This window comes from Podarcis erhardii (assembly GCF_964252035.2).
Source record: "Podarcis erhardii genome assembly, chromosome: 1".
Lineage (NCBI taxonomy): Eukaryota > Metazoa > Chordata > Lepidosauria > Squamata > Lacertidae > Podarcis > Podarcis erhardii.
The window spans coordinates 18,926,066-18,953,534 of NC_138497.1; positions in this window are offsets into that span (position 1 = coordinate 18,926,066).

Here is a 27,469-nt window from a genome sequence, read left to right on the forward strand (position 1 = left end):
GTTGCCAACGCAGCTTCGGCTTCAGCAACAGAAAAGTATTTTCTGAACAGGTCAAAAGCAATGGATAACTTCCGAATGAAATGCTGCTCTCCATTTTTTTTTTTTTTTTTCATGACTGGGTATGAATCTGGTGCTAACTTCAAAGACAGCAGTAGGAAGTCCATTTATTGCACTTGGTAAAGGGAGCCAAGATTGCAGGGGAAGGCTGGTCATCTGTTTTGTGGAGGGTATCTTGACCAGGTTTCTCGACAAGTTTTACCTATTTTTATTATCATTTTTTATTATTAAAGGTTTTGTTGATTTACAAAAGTGTGCAATGTATCTCTCGTGTTTTTCCCCCATGTAACATTTTTATAAACCAGTTTCTTTTGTTGTGACATTAGGAAGAAAAGGGGGAAAGAGGTGGAGGGGGGGGGAGAGATGGGTGGGAGTGGGGTTGGGTGGCAATGTTTATAACCCACCTACTTTCAGCAGCCAGAAGCATCATAGCCAGACACTGGAGAGACCTGTCAGGAGTAAGCATGGACCATTGGTACCAAATAGTATAGGAAACAGCCCTACTAGAAAAATTAACCAATAAACTGAAACTGACATGGGGACAAATAGAAGAAGACATCTTCACCCCGGTATGGCTCCCCTTTATCACATACACAGCCCAACAAGACAACGACAAAAATCCACCAACAGCATACAAATCAATACAAAACACCCACCCACCCCTCTCACACACGAAAACAAAGACCACCACAGCCAACCACAAACAAATAACCACACCCTAGGCCAACCTCAACCTCTCTCACCACCAAAGGAACACAAGTGAACAGCAAAGAACCTGCACAAGCAACACTGACACCAAACCCTACATATAGTAAGTGAAATAGAAAAAACCCACCCACTTTGTCAGTGTAATGACATAAGGAGATGCCTGCTAGAATCATAGAATTGTTGAGTTGGAAGGGACCCGGAGGATCATCTAGTCTAACCCCCTGCAATCTTAGCTAAAGCATCCATGACAGATGACCACCCAACCTGTTAAAAAACCTCCAAGGAGGGAGAGTCCATTACCTTCCAAGGGAGATCGCTCCACTGTCAAACAGCTCTTACTATCAAAAAGTTCTTTCTGATATCTAGACGGAATCTCCTTTCTTGCAACTTGAAGCCATTGGTTCGGGTCCTAACCTCTGGAGCAGGAGAAGACAAGCTTGCTCCATCTTCCATGGGACAGACCTTCAGATATTGGAAGATGGCTCTCATATCTCTTCTCGGTCTCCTCTTATACAGGCTAAACATACCCAACTGTTCAAACCTATCCAACTCCTTCAATTGTGGGAACCCAGAAGGTTCCCCCACCCCTGAATTAGGGTGTGGCAGTCAAACCCCATTGCATTTCATTACATCACCAGGAGTGCCAAACTGGGAAAACTGGGATCAAACAAACCTGAGCGAATTCTTCTCAACTGGGAAGCTGGAGAGACAAAGAGACAAAAAAAGGCATGCTGGTTAGGACTATGGGCCTTCCTTGCGTGTTTTTTTTTGTATTGCAAAAAAACACCACCACCACCCAAATACCCGCTCCCAATAATCACAGATGAAGCAAATGTATTTTGCAATGGTCATGTTGTAAACAGATTTCTTCTAAAGTATGTCTTTGCTATGATACATTTTTTTTTTAGGTGGCGGGGGACAAGAATCAAGGCTTATTATAACTTGTTAGCTTTGCTGCTGTTCCAGTTCTATTGCGGGGGGGGGGGGGCAGCTTCATATTTCCCTCCCACTGATTTTCAACTAAAACACAACTTAGTTGCCTGCTGATCCTGCTGGCTTTTTAAAATGAAAAACTTATTCTTCTTTAAACTACTGGAAAATTATGTTTAAAAATCAGCATAATTTCATTGCCTTTTATTTCTGTCTGTCATGAAAACGGCTAGGCTGCTTTCTGGAGCAGCCCAATGTAATTTAATGCGCAAATTTAGTTACAGTTATGAATATACCGAGTGAAAAATATATTAATGATCCAAAGATATTAGTCACTCTATAGTAAAACTGGCTGTGTGCATACAATGGAGAGAGAGAAAATCTGTTTCTATAGGTGCCTCTATCTTTATAACAGATAATTGTGGAAGACTGAGACTTGGCAGGTTTTGTAAGGCACGAATGTGCTCAAGCAATGTACCAGCTGTAGATCAGCCGCTCAAATTGCAGAGGGGTGTAGAAATTAATTCAAAGTGATGATATCACACAGCCTATTAGTTTTAATTGGGGGTGGGAGGGATTCAAGCCCTTTTGCTCAAGGTCTGAGGGGAAAAAATGACAACAGTTTACTAAATTTCTAGACCACACGGACAGATTGAAGCAGTTCCAGTGTAATTTCCTCGGGGTCTAAGAAGGTGCCCGGAAATGAGGGTTGGAAATTTTTGACTGTGTGGTGTGTACACACACACACACACACACACACACACACACACTGGAATTGGAGATCAGGTTCAAGAGAGGCAAAAACTATTTTGGTTATTTCCCAGTTTCTAGCCTGGAATATTAATGCATTTGCTTTTCATGAAAAAGTGTTCAGCAAAATGCAGCAGCATTCCTGGTATTCACTAGTCACATCTGAAGGTGGGTTTGGATGGTTTTAACATTACCAAGTTTTTTGCTAGATGACTTTCTGACAGGAGCAAGCCAGCAGTAAATCACGCTGAGCAAGCTGGAGTTAACTCTTTATTAGCAAAACAGGTTCTGTACCGGAGTGTCAGGCCTCATGAGCACAGCAACTCAGGTCTTGCCCCCATGAAGCAGTTGCCAGGACTAAAAGTCCCTGCCTCCCTACAGTCAGCTATGCCTCCTCCTCTTCAGGGTCTTTTCCAAGGAATCAGAGATGGTGCCTGCATTGTTCCTGTCTCCTCCCGTTTCATGCCTCTCTTGGTTCTGGGAGATCTGAAAGGAGGAGGAGACACCTGTGCCTGTTCACAAGCCTGAGCCATCTCTGCTTCTTGGCCTTCCTCCTCTCCTGCTTCAGCTTCTGTTTGTGGACTCCTCTCTGCCACAGACTCTCCCAGCTCACTAAGCTCTGTTACTTCTTCCGACACCTCCTCTTCCCAGTCTTCTCCCTCTGACCAGTCATCGACATCCCATCACCACTTCCTGGGCTCTGAGCCTTCTTCCTTTGATGGTTTCCCAGCTGCTTCCTTCCACCATTCTTCTGCATCCAACCAGTCCCTGACGTTTCTGAACAATGCAAGAATAACGATGACTATCTAGAGGTCTGTAGTCAAAGGTATGGCAAGTGATTTCTTATCAATATCTGAAACTCAGCCCCCTTCTCCCCCCATTTAGTAATTTGTGCACCTGATGCCTCCTTAGCACCCTTCTCTCTCTGTGTGGAGACATTTATTCATTTGTTAGCAACACAGCAACTAACCTCCCTCCAGTCTTTCGCTATCCCCATCTTTTCGTCCTACACCCGCTTCCCGTGACCTTGTGTCTTTATGAATCTGTGTGCTACAATAAGCCCCCTTTGCCCAACTGTTGTCCTCTCCCCTTTCCCAAGAACACATAGAAGACGGAACTGCAATGATGAGTGGAAAGAGGAAAAACGCCAAGGAGGGAGACCTGAGGCTGCTTGTATCTGTCTCCAGTCATATAACTCTAGAAACCATGAACCAATATGATGGAAAACATCCCAGGTTTCTCTCCTCTGGTAGGTAGAGGAGCTACCTTTTTCTGTCAGTTCTGCTTGTCCCCAACAGCTGCACAATATGCAGAAATCCAGCAATAGCGGGAATCCTGAAATGAAGATGCCACAGTAGCAGAAACTGTGGCTATTGATTTTCTCTTTGAACCATTGGTCAAAGGCCACAGGACCTTGTTTGGGGTAGGCGGGGAATGGCTGCAGTCCTAACAGTAGTTAGGGCATTGTAGTCCAAAACATTAGGAAGGGGCCAAGTTGGCACAGACTGCACTGTAAGGGTACCTTGCTCAGAATCCTGGAAATAGCTCTGTGGGATTAAATTAAGAAACTTGTGGGTAGGTCATTTGCAAAGCTGTCATAGGGAAAAGGATTGCTGGTTCTTAGTTTGGGGTATGGGGTTGGGGTGGGGTAGATGGCGAAACCCAAACCTAGATATCAGTCCTCAAAGGCTGAACTAAGAGATCTATCACATTGGAGATTCCCACTCTATTATAGAGATTCTCACTATAATTCACAGCAGAAGATGCACAGAAAGATGGCCTGGAATGTTGTGCTTTAGATAAGCAAGTCATTGGTGTCCATCGACGGTTCACCAAATGAAATGACAGATCCTGACTCTGCAAGCTTGAAAAGTTAGGAGAAAGCCAACGAGGTGCCCCAAGTTTCAGAATGAAAGAGGAGCACACACATGTTCCGTGGGAGAGAAATTTGGGAAATATTTGAGTTTCCGTGCCATGAAAATTTTGAAAAGTACAAAACTTGAGGGTTTCGCCCAGCTTTAATCAATTATTTATGACACGCTCATTAGTACACAGTCAAAGGGTGGTGTGTCCTAATTTGAATGTTGCATCTGCAAGGAAGAATGAAAGGAAATGTCATCTTCTAGGCACTGTTTGCCTAGATCAAATATGTATGTGTTAGTTTTACAGATTGGTGTCAATGTTGCATTTATTTATTTGGGGCAAGTGGTAATGATGTGTAGGGCTTCTCTGTGCCTGCCCTCCCCCAAAGAAAACAATGCACTTTGAGATTATTTGCGGCATATATAGCAAATCTGGTTTACTTAAGGCCTTCTCCACCCACTGTAGACGAGGGAGGGGAAAATATATATCTTGGCAAACGAATGCTTTGAGGGGGCACATGGAGGCGTGCGCAATCATCTTGCCAGTTTAATTAACAGTGCTTTTGACTGATATGTGTTAATGAGGATAATGTACAGTATGGAGGAAAGAACCCTGTGTGCTATATTAAAGGGACAGGTGCCAGGCTTACTGGAAAAGTTCACGCGACGGAATGGAAATAAAGTGACAATGACTTTGAAAGAGATGGTGATGGGAACATTTGCTAGGGTGTGTTTGAAAAAAGAAATCTGTTTGTGCATCTGATTTGCATGCCTGAAAATGGCAATCGCTATTTGGGGGATTAATTTATGAATCTATCGGGTGTTATAGCCCACCTGATCATATAGGCTCTGGGGGAATAATGACAATAATAAAATGAGGGGGAAATCCCCGAAATATGCAGTCCATAGCTTAGTCCGCTGTGTTGTTAATTTTGTTACTGGTTGCTTCTGTAATTTTTACTTTATAGATTTAATGATGGTACATCTTGCTTTTTAATTGTGGTATGTTGCAACCTGCCTTGGGACCATTTGGCAAAGTATTATTACTAAAAAATAAATAAATCTCATGAAATTAATAAAAATAATTAATAATATAACCCCGAAGAAGGAAGAGCATAGCCCTTCAAGGTGCCCATCATAGAATCATAGAATCATAGAGTTGGAAGAGACCACAAGGGCCATCGAGTCCAACCCCCTGCCAAGCAAGAAACACCATCAGAGCACTCCTGACATATGGTTGTCAAGCCTCTGCTTAAAGACCTCCAAAGAAGGAGACTCCACCACACTCCTTGGCAGCAAATTCCACTGTCGAACAGCTCTTACTCTCAGGAAGTTCTTCCTAATGTTTAGGTGGAATCTTCTTTCTTGTAGTTTGGATCCATTGCTCCGTGTCCGCTTCTCTGGAGCAGCAGAAAACAACCTTTCTCCCTCCTCTATGTGACATCCTTTTATATATTTGAACATGGCTATCATATCACCCCTTAACCTCCTCTTCTCCAGGCTAAACATGCCCAGCTCCCTTAGCCGTTCCTCATAGGGCATCGTTTCCAGGCCTTTGACCATTTTGGTTGCCCTCCTCTGGACACGTTCCAGTTTGTCAGTGTCCTTCTTGAACTGCCCAGAACTGGAAACAGTACTCCAGGTGAGGTCTGACCAGAGCAGAATACAGTGGCACAACAGGCCAGCAGACTGAAAAGCCACAGTCTTCACCACTATGGTGAGAGTTATTGTATTTCTATTTACATTTTAGCAATCATTTCTCATTTTGCATCGGTACTTATATACATTTGCAATGCAAATCTGTCTCCTCTTTTCTCCTCTCCTTTCATGATGTGTTTCTTCTTTTTTGGTGATGCAGGTTGTCATGAAGTCCACAGCTATTGGGCTTGGGCGAGCAGTGGCAGGCTCTGATGGAGGAGAAAGAAAAAAATCAAGGGACCAGGGGCTAAATTATGGGAATTTGGGTTGGAAGAAAGGGGCTGTCCTCATAAACCTTCCTGTGGAGTGGGAAGGTATTATTTTATTATTATTTTATGCTCTGCGGCTTGCCGTTGTTTTATTGATTGTAGTTTAGAAATTATTTATTGTAATTGTTAAGAGTGGATTTCTGTTTACTTTTAATATGCTGATATTATTATTCTATACTATTCCAATGATTGTTGAATGTTACTCTATTTGATGTAGGTTGCTTATTTTAAAGTTATGTTTTATTATCACATTTTTGTATTGCATTCGATTGTTATAAGGCGTACATTCTTTGTTTCTTCAGCTTGTAAACCGCCGTGGGTATTGTAAGATAGAAATACGGTATAGAAATTAAAAGTGATGATGATGATGATGATGATGATGAAGAAGAAGAAGAAGAAGAAGTCTTAGTGGAGGTTGGAGAAGGCTTTGGGCAGCCAAAGAGGGAGACTGAGCAGGAGGGTGCAGTCTGATCACCTAGAACCTTTTCAGATGGGAGCAGACCCACCAACCTGACAGAGCATGTCCTTGAAATCTTGACATTCCCACCAGGCGAGAGAGCCTTGCAAGACATGCCTAGTCTTTAAAAGCTTGGTGGGAGGGGCAGGGAAGAATAGAATCGTAGAACTGTAGAGTTGGAAGGACCCCAGGCATCATCTAGTTCTCTGTAATCTCAGCATGCACATCAATGACAAATGGCCATCCATCTTAAAAACCTCCAAAGAAGGAGAGTCCACCACCTTCCAAGGGAGTCCATTCCACTGTCAATCAGCTCTTACCACCGGACTGTTCTTCCTGATGTTTGAGTGAGAATCTCCTTTCTTGTCACTTGTAGACATTGGTTCAGGTCCCAGCCTGCAGAGCAGGAGAAAACAAGCTTGATCCATTTTGCATGTGACAGCACTTTAGGTATTTGAAGAAGAAGAAGAAGAAGAAGAAGAAGAAGAAGAAGAAGAAGAAGAAGAAGAAGACGCGTTTGGATTTGATATCCCGCTTTATCACTACCCAAAGGAGTCTCCAAGCGGCTAACATTCTCCTTTCCCTTCCTCCCCCACAACAAACACTCTGTGAGGTGAGTGAGGCTGAGAGACTTCGAAGAAGTGTGACTGGCCCAAGGTCACCCAGCAGCTGCATGTGGAGAAGCGGGGAAGCAAACCTGGTTCACCAGATTACGAGTCTACCGCTCTTAACTACTACACCACACTGGCTCTCATATCTCCTCTCAGTCTCCTCTTTTCCCAGCTCCTTCAACCGTTCATCATAAGTCTTTGTTTCCAGGTCCTTGATCATCTTGGTTGCCCTCCACTCCACACATTCCAGCCTTCTTAAACTGTGGTACCGAGAACTGGACGCAGTATTCCAGCTGGGGTGTGACCAAGGCAGAATAGAGTGGTACTGTTACTTCCCCTGATCTGGACACTGTACTTCTGTTGGTGCAGCCTTGAATAACATTAGCTTTTTTTCCTGTTACACACTGTTAGCTCATGTTAAGCTTGTGGTCTGCTAAGACCCCTAGATCCTTTTCAGATGTACTCTGTCTTACGTACACTTGGTTCTTCCTGCCTAAGTGTAGAACCTGGTATTTGTATTGAAATTCATTTTTTTAGCTGGGGCCCAATTTCCCAATCTGTTAAGCACATATTGAATCCCAATTCTGGGATTCAGAATTCCCAATTCTTCTTCTGGTCTATGACCGTAATAAATTACTTTCAACTTTCAACTTTCAATCCCAATTCTGCCTTCTGCAGCATTAGCTACCCCTCACAGTTTGGTGTCATCTGCAAATTTGATTAGCACTTCCTCAATTCCTTCATCCAAGTAGTTTATAAAGACATTGAACAATAATGGGCCCAGGACAGAACCCTGCAGCACCCCACTTGTCACTTTTCCCCAGGATGCTGAGGAACCATTAATGAGTACTCTTTGGGTTCGCTCAGTCAACCAGCTACAAATCCACCTGTTACCTCATCCAGCCTATATTTTGCCAGCTTCTTTGCAAGAATGTCATGAGGGACTTGGTCAAAAGCCTTACTGAAATCAAGATACACTATGTCCGCAATATTCCCCTAATCCACCAAGCTTGTAACTCTATAAAGAAAGAAAAGAAATGAGTTTGTCTGGCATGAGTTGTTTATTAATCATAACATCCTTTTCTAAGTGCTCACAGACCATCCATTTAACAGACCAACCGTCTGGTTCTGAACTCGTTGCCCCTCTTCCTGAACTCTTGAATTGTGACTCTTGAGCACCGTATCTTCTGCCAAGCCTGTATTCTTACTTGTCTGAACAAAGATATTTATCTCCTTTCTAAGTAAATGCCTTTGTCTCTCTGTGTTGGGTGGGAGCCAGGACACAGAAGTGGGCAACCTAATGAGAAGAAGCGTCTTAAGAGTCAAAGCCGTTCAGCAATTAGAACCAATTATCTAGAGTGGAGGGGAACTTCCACAGTGGAGGTCTTCAAACAGAGGCTGGGCTGCCATCTGTTGGGGTGTTTTGGCTCTGGATTTCTGTTTTCAAGCAAGGGGTTACACAGGAACATTAGAAAGCTGCCTGATACCAGGTCAGACCATAGTTCAGTATTGTCTGCGCCAACTGACAGTGACTGTCAGACAGGGGACATGACCAACCCTACCTTCAGATACTGCGGTTTGAACTTGAAGCCTTGTGCATGCAGTGTTGATGCTCTACCAGTGAGCCATTGTCCTACAAGTTGGGCTAGATTGTTTACAAGATGCCTTCTAGCATTTGGAGGGGGATGTATGAATGTTCATCCAACTTTTTCATTTGCTGAGCTGTTTTGCAGAAGTGCTGCATTGTTTCAAAAAACCTGTTTGGACAGAGGCAGTAGAGGGACCAAAGAACTATGACTGCCCATTGTGAGGAAGGATGTCTTGCTCTCAAATAACATTTAACTATCTTATCCTCTGCTAAATCTCTATCCACAACACACACACACACACACACACGGGCTCCAAGACTAGCAGAGTTCTGACTTCGCATTCTTTCCAATGTGATATCACTTACTTTCAAGAGCAATCACAGCGAAATTTTCTTTCTCCACATAAGAGCTTGATCTTTAGATGTTCCGAGAGCCTCCTGCGAGGTGCTGAGGACCCTCCACTCTCTCCAAAATCAATAGGATAGGGCCTTGGCATTTTACATTTGCATTCTGTGCATCCTCTTCCTCCCCATCCTGTTAAGAAAGTTGAAACAGCGATGCACATATTCACAGGCAGCCTGAAAAAAAAGATAAGGGTTTAGCATGACAAGCTTACTTATCTGGAAGATATCCTTAAAGATTGGCAGCATCCTGTCAGGACTTCTAGACACTTAGAAAAACTGTTTATTTCTGTGATCTTTGCTGGAACAAAGTTGACTGAAATATCTTATTCTAGCTTGAAGGTTGCTCTTGTAGAGAAGCTGAGTATTAGTGTAGCAGCAGGTTAAATTCCCACTGAGTATTTCAAGTTGGTTTATCATACTCCCCTCCTTATGACCTGCATTTTTATTTTTATTTTTTTTTATTTTACTTCTGTGGTGATCTGGTGAAAAACACAAACATTTGAGGTCTGTTATCACCTACAGCCAAAGGTGTCCAATTTTGTGCTTCTGAGACTGGCATTTTTTAAAGTGCGCAAACAGCAAACATTCCCTATTTTAGGGATCTTTTACTAAACTGTATAGCTTGAATGCACTAAAAATGTGAAAGCATTTGCATTTTATTCAACATGATCATGTAGAAGGTTACATCATGGCAAAACTGCATACACATAAAAGAAATTGAATCCCACAGTCTTTCAGATCACAGTAAAGTTCCCTTTCTTCTTGCAATTTTTCACTAAGGTAACTTTGGTTTAAAAATATGTTCAGATGTTTCTTTTTTCAGAAGTCAGTGGTCTGATACTGCACTGCTTTCTTACTTTATATATATGATCATTTTCCTTTGTTCATTTTCAGTCTTGTAGCCTACTCTGCACCTAACATATTAATATTAATATTAATATTAATAATAATACAGTGATACCTCAGGTTAAGAACTTAATTCGTTCTGGAGGTCCGTTCTTAACCTGAAACTGTTCTTAACCTGAGGTACCACTTTAGCTAATGGGGTATCTTGCTGCCTCCACACGATTTCTGTTCTCATCCTGAAGCAAAGTTCTTAACCCGAGGTACTATTTCTGGGTTAGCGGAGTCTGTAACCTGAAGCATCTGTATGTAACCTGAAGCGTCTGTAACCCGAGGTACCACTGTAGTAGTAGTAGTAGTAGTAATAATAATAATAATAATAATAATAATAATAATAATAATAATAATAATTTATTATTTCTACCCCACCCATCCGGCTGGGTCTCCCCAGGCACTCTGGGTGGCTTTCAACAGAAGGTTAAAAATACATTAAAACTTCAATTATTAAAAACTTCCCTAAACTGGACTGCCTTCCGATGTCTTCTAAATGTCAGATAGTTGTTTATTTCTTTGACATCTGAAGGGAGGGTGTTCCATTTATTTCTTTAGAACAGTGATTCTCAAACTTTTTTCCTCTGGGCCACACTTTCAGAATAAAAATCTGCTTGCACCACACAGAGGTTTTTTTATTGGTAAGAAACAAATGGCAGTGGCAATTATCTCCTGATCGGCTACAAGATTGTCTCTCAACCTTTTAGCCAATCAGGAGAAGAGAAGAGCCCTGCTTTAGTTTCTGTTTCCCCTTAATTGCTAGGTTCCTAGGATAAGTTTTTGACTGTCCTGTTCAATACAACCTGAGCAAAATATCCCTTTTTAAACTTTTGATCCTCCTGTGCAGAAATTCCTGGGCAAAGCATCCCCTTGTATTTTCAATCTTTTCTTGAACTTTTGACCCTTCTGTGCTACAGCCTTTGAAGCAGAGGTCAACCATTTTATAGTCCACTTTTTACAAACAAAACCCCTGCACAAAATGGCTGAAAGTCCTATTCTTTCATACTGGGCACCATATCTCTAAATTAAACCTGAGAACTCTGAATATTCATGCTCAATCCCTACACTAGAAGTTATTTCCTCTTTGGTACGTACAGTCAGATAGGAAAGCATGATGTTTGCAAATATAGGATTTAAGCATGTTTGTAAATGAGTTGCTGAACTGGAGGGCGGAGGCTGTGAACAATAATGGTACAGTGTCTTAACAAGTCATCATCAAAACAATACATTTTATGGCTGTGCTGCAGATAATGCAGCATCTGTCATAAAATATGCATCTCAGAATGCTTTGCGGGGTATTATACTTCCAGTACTACATCATCCAGTTGTAAATAAGAACAGATGATTTTAAGAGGTACTAATAAGGAAGAAAAGAGAGTCAATGTGATTTTAAATACAAAGCCACTTAAGGCACGCTATATATTTAAGTGGATTCTATGGCTTGAGTTGTCCCCTCTAAATAAAGAATGCAAGTTAAATTTCATTTAAGTAAAATTGCTTTTGCCCTTATTATCTAATAATGTGCAGTTGTTTAGCAAGGAAGCGTTTTCGTTGTCACTTGTTATTCCATTATTCACTTGGGAGACTTCAGCCTCTTAGGTCAAACTACATGATACGTTAAATTGGTTAAAAGCATGTTCACATTTAATGCTGTTAAATAGCATTCACAGGAGGGGCGGCGTCAGGAGATGGACCATAGCATGTCTGTTGGGTTTTTTAAATCCTTCCCCCAGTGCTGTGTTCCAACAACAACAACAACAAAAACCCCAACCAGGCAAGCTGCTATTTGCTACAATAGAATAATTACTTTCTGTGCAGTACAGTGGTACCTCGGGTTACAGACGCTTCAGGTTACAGACTCCGCTAACCCAGAAATAGTACCTCAGGTTAAGAACTTTGCTTCAGGACGAGAACAGAAATCGCACGGCCGCAGCAGGAGGCCCCATTAGCTAAAGTGGTACCTCAGGTTAAGAACAGTTTCAGGTTAAGAACGGACCTCCAGAACGAATTAAGTTCTTAACCCAAGGTACCACTGTACTTTGCTAAATTCAGAAGGCACTAGTTATGATGGTTAATCTATCCTCTAGATCAGGGGTCGGCAACCTTTTTCAGCCGTTGGCTGGTCCACCGTCCCTCAGACCATGTGGTGGGCCAGACTATATTTTTTGAACAAATTCCTATGCCCCACAAATAACCCAGAGGTGCATTTTAAATAAAAGCACACATTCTACTCATTTAAAAACACGCTGATTCCCTGACCATCCGCGGGCCAGATTTAGAAGGCGATTGGGCTGCATCCAGCCCATGGGTCCTAGGTTGCCTACCCCTGCTCTAGATCAGAGCCAGCCAGCCAGCCAGCCAGCTTCCAAATTTCATTCACTGAGGAACAGTGCACAGGGCTGTTGCCCACAAGTCCTGCTTTGTGTGCTTCTTAGAAGTATCTGGCTGGCTCCTCTGGGAAATGGCATTCTGATAACAACAACAACAACAACAACAACAACTAATAATATTAGTAAAAGGTAAAGGATCCCTGGACATTAAGTCCAGTCAAAGGCGACTACGGGGTGCGGCGCTCATCTCGCTTTCAGGCCGAGGGAGCCAGCGTTTGCCCACAGACAGCTTTCCAGGTCATGTGGCCAGCATGCTAAACCACTTCTGGCACAATGGAAAACCATGACGGAAGCCAGAGCGCAGAATGTTGGAAGATTTGGGACAGATAAAAGAAGTTACTTCTTCATGCAACGATGGCCACCAGCTTGGATGGCTTTAAGGAGGCTTGATCAAAATCGGGGAGGAGATGGCTATCAATGGCTACTAGCCATGATGGCTATACTTTACTTCCACAGTTGGAGGCAACAATGCTTATGAATACCGGTTGCTGGAAACCACAGGAGGGGAGAGGGCTCTTGTGCAAGTGGAGGAGAGGATCCCAGAATTTCTCTCAGGTCATTGATGGTCAGGAGCTAATGGTTTCTGGGCCTAGGCTTCTCCTCTTCTGGGAGAGGCTTGCCCACACATTGCATTGAACACAGGCATAAGCTCTCAATGGCCATATGCAAGTGTGTGTCTTGCTGTTTGAATAACTCAACTATTTGTGTACCCAGCTACAACAGATTGTAAGGTAAAGGTAAAGGTAAAGGTACCTCTGACTGTTAGGTCCAGTCGTGGCCAACTCTGGGGTTGCGGCGCTCATCTCACTTTATTGGCCGAGGGAGCCAGTGTACAGTTTCCGGGTCATGTGGCCAACATGACTAAGCCGCTTCTGGCGAACCAGACCAGTGCACAGAAACACCGTTTACCTTCCCGCCAGAGCGGTACCTATTTATCTACTTGCACTTTGACATGCTTTTGAACTGCTAGGTGGGCAGGAACTGGGACTGAACAATGGGAGCTCATCCCGTCGCGGGGATTTGAACGGCCGACCTTCTGATCGGCAAGCCCTAGGCTCTGTGGCTTAGACCACAGCACCACCCGCATCCCTTACAACAAATTGTAGACTTGATGAATTTAATGAATGGACACTCCTACAGAGACATCAGGGGTGGTTTGGAGGGAGGCTGGCACAATTTAATGGGGTAGCTTTGTGGGAGGTCCATGCTCACTGGAACTTAACCAGCTGAAACAATGGTTGAACAGCTTTAATATTATCTTAACATTGCCATCTTCCAGATTCTGACTCTTTTCCATACAGAGAATAGGGTGTCTGTGTTTTGAAACATGAACAAGTTATTACGTTCAGCCGCCTTTCTCTTTCCCGTCTTATCTGGTGCCTATATTCTGAAATGTTGTTGATCTAGTTTTGAAACAGCAGGTGTCAAATGCTTAGACTGAGAATAATAATCGTAATGATGCGAAGAAAAACACCGAGCTCCGTGGAAATGGCAATAAAGTGGGGAAACAAAGTGTACACTCTTCGCTAAGATTGTGCTATTTGCAAATAAACACTTAATAACACTAGGTCTGGTATTCTCCTGCACCACCTGGAAATAGCAGAGAATTATTTCTATTGTGAAGCTTGTGTTTTAAAAACAGTCCTTGGATCCAATTCAGCTTAAGGCCCCATTGCAGTGAGTGGGACAACTTACTCGTATTGTATATTGATTTCATTTGGGGGGGGGGGAATCATCACAGCCTGTTTTAATTTCTGAGGCCATACATCAGTATACAACAAAGTTGCTACAGGCCACAATGGAGTAATAATAATAATAATAATAATAATAATAATAATAATAATAATGGGCACGGGTGGCGCTGTGGGTTAAACCACAGAGCCTAGGACTTGCTGATCAGAAGGTCGGCAGTTTGAAACCCTGCGATGGGGTGAGCTCCCATTGCTCGGTCCCTGCTCCTGCCAACCTAGCAGTTCAAAACCACGTCAAAGTGCAAGTAGATAAATAGGTACCGCTCTGGCAGGAAGGTAAACGGCGTTTCCGTGCACTGCTCTGGTTCGCTAGAAGTGGCTTAGTCACGCTGGCTCCCTCGGCCAATAAAGCGAGATGAGTGCCGCAACCCCAGAGTCGGTCACGACTGGACCTAACAGTCAGAGGTACCTTTACCTTTACCTTTACCTTACAATCTGTTGTAGCTGGGTACACAAATAGTTGAGGTCACGACTGGACCTAATGGTCAGGGGTCCCTTTACCTTTACCTAATAATAATATCCCACCTTTTTCTTCAGTGAAAAGGAGAGGAGTGGTGGGAGGCAGCAGCTGGGCAACCCCCAAGGGAAACTCCAGAGGAGGACGGCTCAGAGGCAGGGGATTGGTGGTGGAGCAACGAGGAGAAGTCACATTTGGAGGAGGGGCTGGATCTACAATGATCTTGTAAAGTATATTGGGCTGAGAGGTCCAAGGTCACCATGAGGATTTGAGCCCTGGTCACGCTGTAGTCTGACACTCAACTCTGCCTCTCTTAGAGTGGTATTCAACTACATTTACTCAGAAGAGACCTATTGGAACTAATGGACCTATCTTAGCCATGCTGATTCATTTCAGTGGGTGTACTCTGAGTAAAATTTGTACTCCTAGGCTACAAACTGGAATGGGACAAATTCTACAGAGATGGTGACTGGGGAAAGGTGGCTTAAATCGGCCTTTCCCAGCCTGGTGTCCTCCATATGTGGTTGGACCACAGCTGCCATCATCCCTGACCCAATGGGACAGCTGTCTGGGACTGATGAAAATTGTGGTCCAACCACATCTGGAGGGGCCCTGGTTGGGGGAGGCCGGCTTAAACCTTCTTCCCCACCCACTGCAATCTTGATAACTCTTCCTGTTGTTTAGCTTGTTCTTTAAAAATCAACAACCACAATGCCAACACTTGGCACAATTGCTAGTCATGTTGTTAACATCATGCGTAGCTTGGCCTAAGCTGTCAAGTGAGGCAGTGCATTTTAATGCTGCTTTGGGGTGGAATAATGTGAAGATCTCACTTCCAGCATGAAGCACCTGCTAAAGTGAGAAATCACAGGGCAGCCATGCTACATATTGACAATAAGAGCCGTTTTAATGAAATGCGTTAATATTTTATATGGCATCCTTCACACAAAGTACAATAACACTGTAACATGCTTGGCTTATATACATCCTGAAGACTGGGAGGCATCCGTAGGAGCCCTTCCACTTGCACAGATATTTATTCAGCTGGCAACAATGCTGGGGCCTTTAAATACCACTTCAGGGGAGACGAGATGAAACCCAGGTGACATGTCACCCCATATGTATGCAAATATCTGCAGCTTCACACAGGCATGTGTTTAGGTATTTTGTTTGTTATTGGTGCGGTTATTTAAGGTGCGTTAAGCACGGTCTCCCAACTGATGACTGTCCAAAGAGCTCTGCGGTTCTTTTTTGCTGTCACGACAATCCTGCAAAGTAGACTGTGGCCATTTCAGTTTCTCAGAGCTCTCGGGTACAAGTATGATTTGAAGAGATTAGTGACCTGTGTTTTGATTGCCTTATTAATTGATATAAATTTGCTATTTATTTGGATTGCTTCCTAAGATATTGAAAGGAAATCTGAAATGCGATCCCTTCACCATCACTCATTTTTGGAAGAAAATGCCGTGTAATGGTGTAGGGTGGTTACTCGTGTGTAAACTGCCTCCAGTTCAATTAGATCGATTGCTCAACCATGTTTAGGGTTAGAGCTCGCCCTCCGTGACCTGTTAGTCACTTGCAGAATCCGTCAGTGGGCGTTTCTTGAACCTCTTCCAGCATAAAAGCTGCTTGACCCCAAGTCTCCGCCTATGTTCTCTGCGCGGAACGCGTCTGCGCAAGTAAGGGGAAGGCAGGGGCGTGCCAGCACTCTCTCCGCTAGTTTCGCTTGAAGGGTCTTGGAGCCCTGACACTGCTTCCTCCATCTCCCTCTCCTCTCTATTGGTGTCACGCTGAAACCCTTCCCCTCTGCTGGTTCCCTCCCCGGCGTCGCTCTGGTGCCCTGCCTCCGTTTCTCCCTTTGATGTCAGTTCCCTGACACGCCGTCTTTAACATTTTGTACAGGCAGTGTTGTGCCTGAACCAAAAATAGCCTCCAAAAATAGATGTGTGGATTCAAAAGAAGGGCATGCCTTGGAGTTTGCTGCTGCCTTTCTTCCTTCAACACCTGGAAGCTGTTTCAGCACTCCCAAGTCCTGGTGATTCACCCATGGAAGAATGAACTGGGCCAGAGGACAGGTCTGTCCTTGAGGAACCAACTGCAGGAAGATCAGAGCCCAGGTTCCCAGTAAAGGGATAATGTGGTTGAACTTTCTCCAGTACATGGTTTGTCAAATGCCAGTATAATCACCTCCCCATCAGATTAACTGGAATTCATGGAGTTATTGCTGTTGGGTGGGAGCATTACCATTCTCCACCACAGCACACAATGCTCATTGCCACACCTGTATGGGGATGATCATGCACAGATTTCTACCATGCACTGTCTGCATTTCGTCTTGATCTACAGAGGACCCAAGGCAGCCAAAAGGTGGTGTGAAGGGTGCTAAGCAAGGCCAGCCCCCACCTTACTGGCAGGTTCCATGTGGATTGGAAAGGGGAAGTACAAAATAAGGGAACAATGGGAAGCACCCTGCAGCACCAGTATGGTGAAAGATGTCTCAACTAAGCCAACTTTGCACAGTTTACTGGGCTGGAGCAACTTGGGAAGGGAGCTGTCTCTGGGAACTGAGCCAATGATGCTTAAAGGTCCTCTCCCACATGCTCTTTGGCATTTCAGCAATCTAGAGCAGTGGTTCTCAACCTGTGGGTCCCCAGATGTTGTTGGACTACAACTCCCATCATCCCTGAGCTCTGGCCTTGCTAGCTAGGGGTGATGGGAGTTGTAGTTCAACAACATATGGGGACCCACAGGTTGAGAAAGGCTGATCTAGAGCATACTCCTTTTGAAGACTGGCCAAGCAGTTGGAGACACGATGGAGGGTCTAATCTAAGGGAAGAGCCAGGAACAGAGACTTCTAGCCAGTTGGTAGAAAGTATGCTTGAAGTGAGACGGTAGAGCTTATCCTACCGGTAGGTGCAGAACAGAGCCGTACAAAATAAAACTATCTTCAAAGCCCTGTAATTTTCCACAGCTATGTGTGTGTGTGAGTGACAGTTGCTTCTATACATGGCCTTTGTGCAAACTTTGGATGTGGGTGGTATGGTGAAAAAGTAGTCTTTTTATTATCTGTGCTTGCCCCAAGTGGCTTAAACCGGGAGCCCAGCAGATTAGGCACCTGTTCTCTGCTCACTTGTGTCACTGTGGAAGTGCCATAGCTCAGTGGTAGAGCATCTGTTTTGCATGCAGAAGGTCCCAGGTTCAAGCCCAGGCTTCTCCAGGTAGGGCTGGGAATGCTCCTTTGGAACCCATGGCTGGTTAGAATAGACAATGCTATGAAAGATAGACCAATGTTCTGAGTTGGTATAAGGCAGTTTCTTATTGGGGTTGTTGGCCAAGAGGGAACTGCAGGCAATTCTAATGACAGAAGAGCCCTTCTGGTCTGGGAAGGCAGGCAATACTAGACAGCCAGTCAGATGCCACCACTAAAGGCTTTTTGGCCCATAGAGTCTGTTTGGTTATTTTCTCATATTTCTAACCCACTTTCTCCATCATGGAACCCCAGGTGACATGCATGTGGTTCTCAGGTGGTCAACCCATCCAGGCACTGACCAGTCCTGAGCCTGCTTAGCTTCAGCAAGATGGTGACCTCATGTTCCTTCAGACCATAACCTGAGATGCAGTTCTTCAGAATGGTAAACTCATTGCTAGGGAAAGCTACACAGGTCTCCCTTAGCACCAGTATTACCAGCTTTGAGCCTGCCTGTCCTCCAAGCCATGTGTCCTTGAACTGAACACCTGACAAGCAGAAAGGAGCCAGCCTATTTGATATGAGAAACCAAGCTGTTGCAGGATAAGCACTGATATTACTTCAACATGTGCGTAAGCATATAGTTCAAGCATATATGTAAATGGCTGTGTTCTTTAGGTTTGGCACATGCTAACTCAGCTGGGTCTAACAAGCGTAACACTGGTCCTTTGGCTCAGTGGGATATCAGCAGTTAAATGAAAATGCTGTAATCATAGTGTGGCATATATAACATGTGTTTGTTTCTATATCCTTCTGTCCTCTTGCTTCATAGATACCATTTGAAGATATCATTTGATGCTAATTGGTTTGCATTTGCCAAAGTTGATATAAACTTGTTATCCTGCCTGATTGACCTAAGAGACAACCATGATACATTTTAAAGAAAACAAAGATCATGGTTTGTTTGGCTTTCCTAATCAGGCTAATGAAAGAGAAGGTCTCTGCTCTGTATGGTAAAAGAGATTACAACCAGAAGTGGTCTTTAGTATTCTTTAAAGATCTATAATTGACTCTAATTAGGAATAGATTACTGTACTGAAGGATCTGGAATTACCAAGGAGGAATGAGAAGGATTCACCTTCAGTCATTTTATCACTGAGGATAACTCCACTATAGTCTTATCTCTTCTGGTGTTATGTGGAATCAAAGCTTGGTGGTTACCTTGCAGTGTTCAGATGAGGGGGGATTAATAATTCAAATCTAAGCGTTTAATGCAGCAAACAACATACCCTCTGTTTAAGGCGAACCACAAAGGGCTTATTCAGTGTAGTCTTAAGCTATTTCAACTGGTGTGCTAGAGTAAGATACATGAAGACTTTTTGTTTTTGAGGAAGGCATTTGGTCAGAACAAACTGGGCGGTCTTAACATAAGAAACTGCTAATGTGAAGCAACAGCTTGAGCTGCTGCTTTCCACTTTTCTCATCTAAGCACAGAGAATCCACAATCCAGCACAGCAAACCTGTTTTAGCGGACCTGATCCAAGTGCCATAACCCCACTGAAATCAACGGGTGTTGAAAGTGCTGAACTTTGTCTAGATCAGGCCCAATAAGTTTTAAAGCACCTAGATCTCTGTCGGGTCGTGCCTGGGGGCTGTTGGAACTGAAGTTCCTTCAAAGAATGAGAGAGTTCTGGAAATATTACCTTAAAAACAAATCCTGCCCAAAGTCACATTCACTTGCCAGACTTTCACCTAGAGCAGTGGCAGGCCTTGGTGTCTCAAATTTCAGTGGCCCCCGTGTGACGCCAAAATCTCCCCCCCCCCCCGCCTTCTGTTGGATGTCATAGTCACGATGTCAGCTGCGGTGCCCCAGAAGCTCTGTGCCCAGTCTGATCAAACCACTCATGCTCCCCTAGATCTGCCTTGAGGGCATTGAGTACCCTCTCCAGAAGAGATGGGGAGCATGTTACCCTGAAGATGCTGTTGGCCTCCAACTCCCAACAATCCCAGCCAGCACAGGCAATGGGCAGGGATGATGGGACCTGTAGTCCAGGAATATCTGGAGGGCTGCAGATTATTTACCCTATTGTGAACATAATGGCATTATGGTTAGGAAAGGAGACATTTGCATTTGTTTGTTATTAAATGTACCTTATAATATTTGAAACCACAGCACATTTCAACAACACATAGCAACTACATGTTGAGGGTGGTTTCCTCCCCTATATCTAAAATCAGACATGATTTGCTTTAGTCCTGTGCCTTTTTATTATCATATCTTATTACATTATCGTCTGAGATAAAAATAAATAAATCTCACCTTTGGCTATCGAAAGCAGATAATTTCACCCCTCCTCCTACTCAGGTGTCCCTCGAGGTGCATTGTTATGTTACAGTCTCACACTCCTTGTCATGTCTTATTGTTTCTTTGCTGATTGGGCTAGCATTTTGAATCTCGACGGAGGACGCCCAGCCTCAGTGCATCAGCACCAGTTTGCACTAATTCAGAATGCCAGGACGTGGTTTTTATGGGCAAGCAAAGAAATATCTACTGTGTACACACACACACACACACACACACACAGGCAGCAATATCACTCGGTTCTTAATATTGATGATGCAGTTCTACACTTAGATGACACAGTCCCTGAAACAAAGGACCCTCATGACTGCACCATATATACAGTCAAGTCTGCAGAATGGAAGATGACAGCATCCCCAATAATGTGCTCTATGGGGAGCTGGCTTTATGATTTCCATTTACTCTCTAGATGGAAGCCCACATTCCAATCAAGTCCAGAGGCATAGATCCCTACAAAATCATCCCTCCCTCCCTTCCTTCCCTCCTTCCTTCTGACATCTTCTGGAAACGTTTTTGTTTGTTTGTTTAGCTACAACTCTCTCATCATGGGAGTAAGCCCCACTAAACATAGTGGCACTTACTTCTGAGTAAGCATGTATAACATGGTGCTAATGCTAGTGTAGCAAAATGGCTAAGAGATTCAGCCCCATACCCTCCAACATTTCTCTGATGGGCATCCTATTATTATTATTATTATTATTATTATTATTATTATTAAACTCCACCCATCTGACTGGGTTGCCCCAACCACTCTGGGTGGCTTCCAACATATATAAAAAACATAATTAAACATTAAACATTAAAAAAGCCCCTATACAGGTCTGCCTTCAGATGCCTTCTAAAGGTTGTGTAGATCAGGCATCCCCAACCTTCAGCCCTCCAGATTACAATTCCCATCATCCCTGACCACTGGTCCTGTTAGCTAGGGATTATGGGAATTGTACGCCAAAACATCTGGAAGGCCGCAGGTTGGGGATGCCTGGTGTAGATACTTATCTCCTTTGCTCGGGGGCCGCATCACTCCATACCCTCCAACATTTATCCGATGAAAATAGGGATGTCCTAAGGAAAAGAGGGACATTCCGAGATCAAATCACAAAGCAGAATGGCTTCTGTAAATCCGTGAATGTCCCTGGAAAATCAAGACAGTTGAAGGGTCTGCAACCCTTGGTTCTCAATAGCTACCAAGCTTCTTCTAAGGCCATTTTATTCCAACTGCCCCTCAAGCTTACCCACAATACACAAAGAAAGACTGGAATCAGCTAGTTCCCTTTCCCCCTTGATGAGTGGTCTTGTTGTCTTGCTATGTGTGTTCTCCCCTTCTGTGGTCTGTGTTTTTAACTTCTGTTTCATATTAAAATTCCAGGTTTGAAAAGGTCTGAGGGAGACTCTTGCTTTTGAGGCCTTGGATTGCTGCTGCCTGCCAGACAGAGACAGTGGTGAACTAGGGAGGGACCAAAGGTCTGACGCAGTCTGACAGCTTTATCTTAATTTCTTAATTAACAAAGTTGTTCTAAGCAGTGTGTATGCATCTTTTGCTCTCCCCATGCCCACAATATCTTCGCTGGTTGTTTCTTTTGGAAGCCCAGTCTCTTGATAAAAATGACTTCCACTACTGAAGTCCAGCAGAAGATAAGGTGTTCTGAAACGGCAATGTCCAAATGATATTAATATGCAGAGCCTGGGAAAGGAAACTCGCCACCCAGTCAGTCAAAATCATCTCTGTCCAAGCAGAAATCTGCACTTCACAAAATAAATTACTTGTAAGCCTAAATGTCTGTATGAAATATTAAAGCTTAACACCATTCCGTATTACCCATTTTAAATAGCCGCCCAACTTGGGCCTGCGTCTTCACCATCCCTATCTGAAAGTAAGCAGGCTCATGGCATCAATCACACGGAGTTTGCAGTAAGGAAAAAAAAGAAGAAATAATCCCCCATCAAAGCAAAATACATAAATACATAAATAAGGAGAGCACGTAAAATATTGGCAATGCCCGAAAGTATGTAAACAACTAGTATATATGTGATATATATATATATATATATATATATAATTCCCATATCCTGCCCCCCGAAACTGTGGTTGTTTAATTTGACAATTTTTGGAACTTCACTCCCCCCCCCCCCCGCCCCAGAAAATCCCATCCACATCCGCACCCAAGAACAGGGACAAAATTTGATTCGGTTCACATTTAAAGGCGAACATACTTAACTCACACTTTCTGAAAGAATACAGGAGCTGAAACAAAAGCCATCCCTCAAAATTTGCAAATTTTACAGTGCAGTTCTCCAGGCAAGTAATGTATACCAAAAAAGCAAAAATTGGGAGCAAAGTATGTGTAATAATGCATACATTAGAGCATACCCTCCAACATTTCTCTGATGAAAATAGGGACATCCCATTCCATAATGATAATTTTACTATTTATACCCCACACATCTTGCCGGGTTGCCCCAGCCACACTGGGCAGTTTCCAACATATACATAAACATAAAACATGAAGCATGGAAAAAACTTTCCTATGCAAGATTGCCTTCAGATGGCTCGGGGGTCAGTTAACTCTCCAAACCCTCCAACATTTCTCCAGTGAACACAGGGACATCCTAAGGAAAAGCGGGACATGCCGGGATCAAATCAGAAACCTGGACGGCTTCTCTAAATCAGGGACATCCCTGGAAAATAGGCACACTTGGAGGGACTGTTAGTGAGAATAATATACAAAAGTGCATTGTGTTTGGGGTAGCTGCTAGCTAACAATGTGTGCATGGAGACAAAATTGCATACTAACATTTGTATATTAGGTAAAAATTGCACCATGCTTGTGAATTTTCATGAGGACTTATTTTTTAATTTTTTAAAAATGCTAACTTATATGGAGAAATGAACTAAAGACTGGACAAATGAGAAACTGAGAGAAGCTAAAAATGGTAGATTCAGTCACTTACATCTGCACTCAGATGTTTTCTTGGGGTAACGCTGCAGAATCAACAAATGGTTTGCACAATTGCGTCAGATCAGGATCAGCTGCCTGCATCTCCTGTGCTGCTTTTAAACTATCCATAGTCTGTGGTCATGTTTAACTGCCCCTTCTCCCCTCCAACTACCAAAAATCAAAATCAAAAAAATCAAAAATCAAACTCAGTGGGAGGGGTGGATGAAGAAAGCCCATTTTTATTGTTTATTTATTTAGAGAGCATTTGTGAATGGCTTGATCAAAAGAAAATTCTCCAAGCAGGGCCCAGATAAAATTAGAAATACATTAAGTATGGCTAAAATCCATAAGGCAATTTGCAATAAAAAAAAGAAAAATGCACATGCAAGATCATCATCTTCATCATGAAAAATAAAAAGAAAAATCAATCAGACAAAGGTAAGCCAACTGAATCCTGTGTCTGGATAGGCTTGGGGAAACAGAAAAGTTTTCAGCAGGGGTGTAAAACTGTCAGTTTGCATTTCTTAGTGCAGAAAGTACCGTATTTTTCGCCCTATAGGACATACTTTTCCCCCTCCAAAAATGAAGGGGAAATGTGTGTGCATCCTATGGGGCGAATGCAGGCTTTCGGTGAAGCCTGGAGAGCGAGAGGGGTTGGTGCACACCGACCCCTCTCGCTCTCCAGGCTTCGCGGACCTCTCTGCAAGCAGCGGGAGCGCTTCCGCTGCTTGCAGAGAGTTGCCTGCGTGCTGAAGCCTGCGCGCGCTGAGTTGCAGGCTTTCGGTGAAGCCTGGAGAGTGAGAGGGGTTGGTGCACACCAACCCCTCTCGCTCTCCAGGCTTCGCGGACCTCTCTGCAAGCAGCAGGAGCGCTCCCGCTGCTTGCGGAGAGTTGCCTGCGTGCTGAAGCCTGCGCACGCTGAGTTCAGCGCGTCCAGGCTTCGCGGACCTCTCCACAAGCAGCGGGAGCGCTCCCGCTGCTTGCGGAGAGTTGCGTGCATACGGTATTGATCTGATGTGTAGAGATCTTTCCTATTCTACTTGATTCTCTGTGTGAAAGAAACAAGCAGAAAGTTCATGATGTTTGGGTTATTCCTTAATAGAAGCTGAGTACAGCTGGTTTAAACTGGTTCTTATGTCTTTCAGTCAAGGTCATGCTGACTATAAAAGGAAGGCCAGAAGGAGCCTGGGTTTCACTTTCTCTTTCGATCTCTTTTCCTTCTGGTGTGGTGTTCTGTACACAGTATGCTTAGTATTAAGGTTTAGACTTAATATAAGTTATTGTAGGTTAAAGTTAAGTCTGCTGCAACTGGATTTCTTATGGACAGTGCCAATCCTGAATGTATTGGATTTGTGACCATTATGCTCATTTGCCTTCAGTAGCAGTAAAGCTCTGCTGGGTGAAATACAATTGCCTCTGGTCTATTTTGGGGGGAATCCTGCAACGTGTTTTACTCTGCTAACTATACATTGGAATCTGCTCGGGATCAATATTGAGTAGAATTCCATGACAAAAACAATATTGCAAGGGGGCCTATGTCAATATGCAGGGAATTCCAGAGCACAGGTGCTTCAACACAATTTGAAAATGGGGGTTGGTGGTGTGCTAGGAATGCACTGGGAGTGTCATGCATTTTGTCCTTTTTTTTAACAGTAAGAAGAAAAAAGAACCCTCAGCTACTTCATACATTGTAATGAGGGTCCTGGCACCTGCACATTATGCAGAGACTGCCCACCTGCCAACCACTTAACATCACCATGAGGTCAGGTGACCCTAAGTGCATTCCCCATTCTTTATTTTCTTACCTTGTAATGCGGCTTGAACTCAGTTAAGGCCTCTGATTGTTCCTTTGCATCTTTCCCTGCCCCACATTTGACATATGACATCAGGTGTGGGGCAGGTGGGTGTGGTTTAAGGAAAACTGGCCCAAGGTCACCCAGTGAGCTTCACGGCTGAGTGGGGATTCGAACCCTGGTGTCCGAGGTCATAGCCCAACACTCTAACCACGATGCCACCTTGGCTTATGGTCTATTGTGTGGTGCCACATTTTGTGAGAGCAACCTTCTCCACACTTCTGGGACTACAAAGCTGCTTTGCTCATAATGTCTCTGTAAAGTAGGCTCTTTAAACCGTGGGGTGAGTGCAGGTTTATGCCGTAATGAATGTTGATGTGATGGGGGAACTCAAGGGAATGGAAACTTGTGCTGTATTATAAACATATTTTCCCCTTGTAATTGTATTTATGATCTCCCAGGAATCAGGACCATAGCACCTATCAGAATTAATTGGGGCTATGCAGATAAACCCTTAGAGTACAGTATGCCTTAAACTTTCTTCCTACCCTGTAATAATTACAGTTGTTTATATTATCTGTTGTTACATGAGTGAAAAGGCATGAAAGGGGGAACTATCTTGCTGACAAACAGAACATGCATCCAAGATGTCCGAACCATGTCCTCCCTACGCACTCAATCATGCTACGTCTTCACAAAGTTGTAGTACAGGTGGTCCTTTATAACAGGATACACTGAGCGCATGACAGGGTGACTGTAGCTGGCAGCGGACCCCAGACCCCAAGTGTTAGGCTCCCGTCTCAAAACATGACAATGACTTTTGCTTGAAAGTAAGGAAGAGTTTACCTGGGATTATGTTCAGTAGAACCTGCTTCTGAGTCACCATGCACAGGCCTGCGGTACAAATGACTAAGAGTAAACCACTTCCTTATTACTCATTTTAAGTAAATGTTGCATGTTTATCTCCTCTCTGTTTTACAGCTATGTCCATTCCTTGGTTGGAGATCGAAAGGATCATGTCCTCTCAGATGCTGGGAAAGTCAGCCTAGACCCTGAGCTGCCAACACGTCTCTGTGTACCTTCTTCAAAAGGTAGCAGCTTTTCCTCCAAGTAATTTGCATCCATATACACTTTTGGTATCTCTGGTACCTACCCAGTTTACCTCTGTGATTGAGCTGGTGCTGAGTTTTGTTTGATGCTCAGGAGCTTTTTCATCATCATCACCATCACCATCACCATCATTTATTTATTTATACCCCACCCATCTGGCTGGCTTTCCCTAGCCACTTTGGGTGGCTTCCAACAAAAGATTAAAAATACATTAAAACACCAGTCATTAAAAACTCCCCTAAATGTTTAATTTCAAGGTTTAACCAGAAAACCCTTAAAGTTACTAATGGCCAATGAAATACAATAGAAACCTGCTATTTCTTAGACTTTCCCCACTAGACTGTGACCTTAGTGTGATGGATACAGAAAAGCCAGGGCCCTGGGGTCAATGCTTTCTCAGGGCATAGCCCCTGGCGCAGGTGTTCATTCACATGTGCCAGGCAGAAGTGGAGCACACTTGCCAGTTGGGGGCAAAGTGCACTCGACCAGCCCTTGCCGCTGACACCACTGGGCTTGCACTTGCGCACTGGGCTGCGGCAGGGCGTAGAGGGTGCTCTTCACCCTCTGTGCTCACAAGCCCTCACTGCCGAAGGGGCTCAGGAGCAAACCCTACACAAATCTAGAGAGGAGTCCCTAAGACAGTTGGATGATGCCTTATACACCTTCTCCTGGCAACTCCTGAAGCTTAGTCGGTGCCAAACACATTGCTTTGTTTTCCATTGAACCACATCAGCAAGGCCGAGATGGGGGTCTTGTTGTCTGGGCAGCCCAGGACCTCCATACGTGCTGTTCAGGCTTGTATCCTGAAGAGTTCAATTTGGTGTTTCTAACACAGTAAAAAATGTGGGAGGCAGCAATTACCTTTCTCTGCAGCCACAGCAGGTGCTGTGATTCTCCAGTGGTTTGACTTCACCCCTGGAGGTGCACTCCATTGTCACTTGAGGCAGACGGATGCCAACAAAATAATAATAATTTTAATAATACAATACAACACAATACAGTCTTTATTACGGTCCAGAGACTCAACAAATCGTTACAAAGCAATGCACAATTCAGACAGCCTACCTCCAGGTTAAACAAGCATTTTGTTCAGACTTAAAGATAGGGATCATTGGTTCTTGCCACCACCGATAAAAACTTCGCCACTGCTAATGTTCTAGCATTTGTCCGGTCTTCCAATAGGAACCTGACATAGTGAGCCTCTGATTTTCCCAGGAAAGGTACCAACAAGGGTAATATCAGTTCAGCCCTGGC